Source organism: Triticum dicoccoides, chromosome 6A (genome assembly GCF_002162155.2).
Source record: "Triticum dicoccoides isolate Atlit2015 ecotype Zavitan chromosome 6A, WEW_v2.0, whole genome shotgun sequence".
Taxonomy (NCBI): domain Eukaryota; kingdom Viridiplantae; phylum Streptophyta; class Magnoliopsida; order Poales; family Poaceae; genus Triticum; species Triticum dicoccoides.
The window spans coordinates 427,261,542-427,267,616 of NC_041390.1; positions in this window are offsets into that span (position 1 = coordinate 427,261,542).

The following is a 6,075-nucleotide window of genomic DNA, read 5'->3' on the forward strand; positions in this document are numbered from 1 at the left end:
TACCTTGGAGGTACATGGTTTGCAATTTTTTATACTATCATTAGTTAATAATGCTAGTTACCTTCAGACTTTTGTATTTGGTTTAATGCTCATGCACAGCTAGTATACCAATGTTGAAATGTGTTACCTTTACATTTTGTATTGTTAATTGTTCCAGAAATCTTCCAGTGCCAGAGTTTACCGAAATCTGTTCAGTAAAACCATTGTACTGTAACCTATAATAAAATAACTACTCTACTGTTGCACTAGCCACTAGATTAGTGTATATATGTAGTATTCGAAATTTTGAATGGTGTTGCATTAGCGTATGGACATAAATAAAGTGTGGAAAGCTTTCCCAGATATGTGCTCAAGAAAACTACTACTTGTTTTTCTAAATACTAGTAGACGTTTGGGTACCTTAAACTGAACCGCGAAAATGTCTTATATTAAGGAACAAAGGGTGTGGAGTTCACTTGAATTATCCCGGTAAAGCTGGTCACGCCTTTGTTAAAAGTAATGTTCACTATGTTATTGGAGGAGGTCTGTAAGTTTGTCTCTAATGCCTATTGACTACATACCTGACATCATAATGTAATGTTAAGTCATTTCCTTTTGTACAGTGTCACTGAATTGTCAAGGCGGTGATGGCATTTTATTTTAGTTGAACTGCACAAAATATGCTTAAAAGAAGGGGAAAGGTCAGGAATCGATCATTCTTTCATAAAGAACTATATATGCCTTTCTGACATCAGCCTCTGTTGCCTTATTTATTCCTTCAAACAGGTGGTTAGAAACAGTCTTGCTACCTTTTCCCATTAAGAAATTGGAATGCTTATATTTGTGAGTCTATGCTTCAACTAGTGCCACTTTTATATTAACCACACTTTCAATATCTATGCAAACAGGGATGCTCAATTTTAGTGGAACTGCACAAAAAGTCCAACTGGTTCAACATTAGGAGCATGTTTTCTTCCAAACCTTTATATCCAATTGGTGGCACTATGAGCTATTCATTAAGAAGGTAAATGGTTTGCTACTATATTGCTACTCTTTTTGTAATGTCATTAGATAGTAATAGTAGTGGATTGCATGTGAATTTATTGGTAGGGTGGACCTACATTGGAGGTGCAGGACAGGATTCAATGATTGGATGCTCAATTTTGGTTGTATCGATTTCACCTCTTCCATCACTGCGAACATGGATATCCTTGGTCTGATGAAGAATAGGCGCTATATTTCTGCTCTGAACAAGCAAATCAATTCAGTACGAAATTGTCCAGGGCAAAACATGACTGTATCAAATTGTCCAGTGCAAAACATGACAGATGCTAAGCGGAAGAGACATGTTTAAACCGAAAATACAAGGTGGGGGATATGTTTACTAGCTACTTGATATTTGTGCAGACACAGATGTCTGCCCATTGCTATTCGGAAAACACACAAAGTGACCGCAATTTTGGTTGAAGTACACAAGAGAATAGTATAGTCACTACATGCAGTGCCATTTGAAAATAGACATAGAAAGATTGGATAGTCACTTCATGGACTGCAGAAAACTAGTACTGTACTATTTATTGGCCAACACTAGGTGCTACATTGCTTTGGTCTGATTATACAATGGGCATCATTTTGCCTAAGTTAAAGTTTGTATTCCGAAAATAGTCTCACCGTGTGATCAAGAGAAGACCAAATCATATTGAAGTGGATGTTCCTCCATCATGTGTGGTTCATTCTCATGGTTCTAGCTGTTGGTGAAACCACTTACGTTTGCAAGAGGAATTGTAGAATTCACAAACAAATTTGTCTTTTAGTCTGTACTGAATGTTGGCCAAGAGAAGCATCCATGTTAGCAGGAAGAACATATGTTTTTTCTAGATCTTTCCTTTTGGAGCTATATATTTGTATATGATCTGTGAATCATTGAGATGCATTAACATGTTGATCTTATGTATGGGAATCATTCTAGTTGGTTTTAGTTGTGGCTGATCTTTGCATTTGGAGCTACATATTTGTATATGATATGTGAATCATTGAGATGCATTAACAGTTCCTTATATCTGTTCGCTCAGTGTTTACAAGTTACTGATCAATCACTAACTAGCCTACTAATGCGCTCCTGGCTGTTTTAGTTGCGACGCAAGATCCGAAGTGGCAGTTTTTTGCATTGTTGAGGAAATCGTTAACTGGTAACTGCTCGGTTGGCTGGCGAGTAGGGGATTAATAGGCTAATCGGCAAGTTAATCGGCCATTTAATCAATTAATCGGACGATTTATCAGTTTATCGGCTACTCGGTGACCCTATGAGTAGGGATTAATCGACAAGTTAACTTGTTAATCGGATGAATTCTTGAACAGGGGGTTTTGGAATAAAAATGCCTACCTCTGAAGAAAATGACAAGCTGCTCTGAAGAAAATGCCATGCGAATCTGAAGAAACTGCCAGCGAAAACGTTCACAATGCCTTATCTCCCAGCTAAAGTTCATCAACTAATGCCCTCGGCTGTGACTCGTTGCATGCTGCTCCGCGTACTGGCTGCGAGCAATTTTGAGTGCCTGCATGCAGTCGGCCATAGTTAAGGCAGCTAACTAATGCGAAAAAGATGCACTTTAATTCTTGCGGGCCTTTTAAATCCATGCAATCATTATTGACAAGGAGGGAGATGATTCGAGTGCACTCGTTTCACCGTCATGCCGGCGTACGACCCAGCACGGACGGGACGACACATTCAGAATTTCAGTTTCTCTAGTTTTCCATGGCAAGCTGGCGCGCTAAGCCATGCCTGCTTAATTATGCATTGAATTCCTATGACCGTTGCGCTACCTTCCGCCTATAAGTATTGTTTCCCGGCCTTCTATGGTGGCACCGTGACCGAACTCGCCCTATCATCATAAGCCCCCACCGGCACCACGTCACTCGCCACTTATCGTCTCTCTCGCCACGTCCGCCATGCCCCCGCCCGTCCGCGATAGGCAAGGCCGGAGGCGGTCACCGTCGGAACTAGTGTTTGGTTTTTCACCGGAAGGCAGACGGAGGGAGGAGGCATTCCATCGGTTTTTAGATGGAAATGCGGAGATCAAGGACTTGTTGGAGCGCGACCGCCTGGCAGAGGAGCAGGAGTTGTTGGAGTGTGACCACTTGGCGGAGGAGCAGCGTATCACCGATTTGCGCCACCAGCAGGACATGGAGCAGCAGCGCACCGATGCTCTGAGTCGCGAGCAGAGCGCCCGCACCTGGGCCGACTACGTGGAGGCCGGTGCCTGGCAAATAGCCCTGGAGGCTGTCGGGTACGCACGCGTTCGCGACGCTGATTTTTACTACCAGCTTGTCAAGTGGGTTTCCCGCTCAGAAGCTGAAGCTTCGGTGGAACACGACGGCATGGAAAGGGCCAACGCGCACGAGCAACGCGCCCTATCGCACCTCTTGCAAGTCCGAGGCGAGGCGGAGGACGCCGGTGCCGGTGTTTAGCATGTACCGCAGATGGCGGCCAGCATCGTCTAGTTAGCTAAGAGTAAGTTAGTACTTGTACGCTACTAGAGTATTAGTGGGAGTAGATAGTTAACTTGGCTATGATGGTTGTCAACGTGGAAGTTCAGTACTCTATATGAGGATCAGACCTGTTACTTTGCTCTGAATGTTGAACTTTCCGTTTGAACATATGGAATGGGCTCTTATTTTTTTAAATGGGTTGTATTTTTCCTCCATGGGTTTAGAGGCTGACTTGTGGGCCTACCAAGTTGACGCGTACACAATCAGGAGATGATTGTACGGGGAGAGGATGACAGCAGGGACCCGCCAAGGTCATGGCAGTACGCAAGCAAGTGCCTCCTTATTTCAATCCAATAAGAAATGGCTCCTCCTAATGGATTTCTGACATATGGGTCCCATGCCATTGTCAACGTAGTCAATAAACGAGAGAGTTGCACAACGAGCAGCTGACACCAGGGACCCAGCAGCTCGCTGATTTAATTTTGTTTTGGGTTAATTTGATAAATGCCACTCCAAATCTGGTGTTTCTGAGAAATACCACTGCAATTTCCAAAACTTTTAAAAATGCCATTTTATGCCATTTCCAGTGGCATTTTTCGAAGTCTGGAGTGGCGTTTTTCAAAGTTTGCAAAAATTGCAGTGGCATTTTGCAAATTTGGAAATTGCAGTGGCATTTTTATGAATCGCCATATTTGTTGTGGCATTTATCTAATTTGTTTTTGAGATGGAAGCAGGGTGTCAACTGGGCTGTGCGGGGCACTCTGGCCTGTCTAGACAACCTTCTCTTTTATGTTTACCACACACCGGCCCAGTAGTTTTTTTCTTTCTGAAAATGGCTAGCCCAGTTTTTTGTTGTGATTTGCCAAGTAAGTCGCTTTGTCACCCCTGTTGGGCTGCAAAACTTTCAAGATGAGGTGAGCTTCATTCAGCTGGATGAGAAAATGACCTATCAGTAATGAGAAATGCGATGTACATTTTTAAAACACATCAAACCGGCAATTACTTTCAAATTTCTTTTTTCATTTCAAGATTTTAAATTGCATTAATTTTTATGCGTGGACAATTTGTTGGATTTTATATTGATATACATTTATTTTAGAATCAGTTTGAATGTGACTCGAAATTTTGGGATTAAAAACAGTTCGGACAGCACCGAAATATGCAACATTTCGTATAATTTTTTAACCGTGGCCACAATATGGGCTGTAATGCAAACAAAAAGAATATAGTCTCCAAAAAAACTTAAGAATTAGCAAATGGGATGTAAATTATTAGAAATAATGGTAGATGGGATGTATGTTGTTTTCCACAGATTTGAGGCTTTCCTAAAAAAAGGTTGACGCACAAGCAGTGACTGTTGGATATCCATCCAACGGCCGTCGTGCTTCTTCAATCTTTGCTCTTCCTGCTCCAGCCGCTCAAACAAGCATCGACGGGACTGCCTGCTCCCTCCTCCCCGTGGTCGGCTATGCTGCCGCGCAGGCCTCACTGCCCCACCGTACTCCCATCGCTGACCTAGCCATCCCTCTACTCCCCACACCTGCTGTTATTCTCCGGCGATAGCAAACGAACCAGTAGACCCTCGTACAGTCGTACTCCCCTCCGTGTGGGAAACAACTGCCGAGTCTTCCCTGCCTCCGTGTCGTTCCCTTCCTAGGCCTCGCTGTGGTCCACCGCCCCCGTGCTCTCGGCGCGGCCTGGTCAACATGGTCAACGACCGACATGCATCTGAAGTGGACTATACATGGAGAGGCTGACAGCTGGGTCCATGGTCGCACGCAAGGAAATGCCTCCTTATTACGCGCAAAATAATGATTCCTCCACCTGACATCTGGGACCCACCAAAAGGGCCTCTGTATTTCACGAAAAAAACATTACCGCCGCTGACAGCTCGGACCCACCAGCTATATCTTCGCATGCGAGGAAGTGCGTCCTTATTACGCGCAAAAAAAGAATACTCCATCCTGCTAGTTGGGACCAAGTATAGTGGCAGACTGACTTGTGGGCCTACTAAGTTGACGGGGATGGAGGGCTTTGTCAACTTAGTCAATATGCATGATTCTAGCTCCAGTGACCGTACGATGTCCATCCAACGGCCGTAGTGCTTCTTCAACCTCTGGTCTTCTTGCTCTAGCCGCACAAACCGGCGCCGGTCGTGCCTCGTGCTCCTGCCTCCCATGGCCGGTTGCGATGCGGCGGAGGCCTCACCGCCCCCTACTACTCCCACCGCTGGCCATCCCTATACTCACCCACACCCCCTGTTATTCTATGGCGACGACAGCCTCACACCGCAGCGAACCAGTGAACCCTCATACTCCTCGGCTCCGCATCGTCCCCTTCCTAGGCCTCACCGTCGTCCACCGCCCTGGTGATCTCGGCGCAGCGTGGTCAACATGGTCAAGGAGCGACTTCCATCCGAAGAGTACTATACGTGGAGAGGCTGACCGTTGGTTCCACGGCAGCCGCAAGGAAGTGCCTCCTTATTACGCGGAAAATAATTATTCCTCCACCTGACAGCAGGGACCCACAGGACGGACCATTGTATTTGGCGAGAAAAACGTTTCCCCCTGGCTGCTGGGACCCACCGGACGGGCTACCGTATTTCGC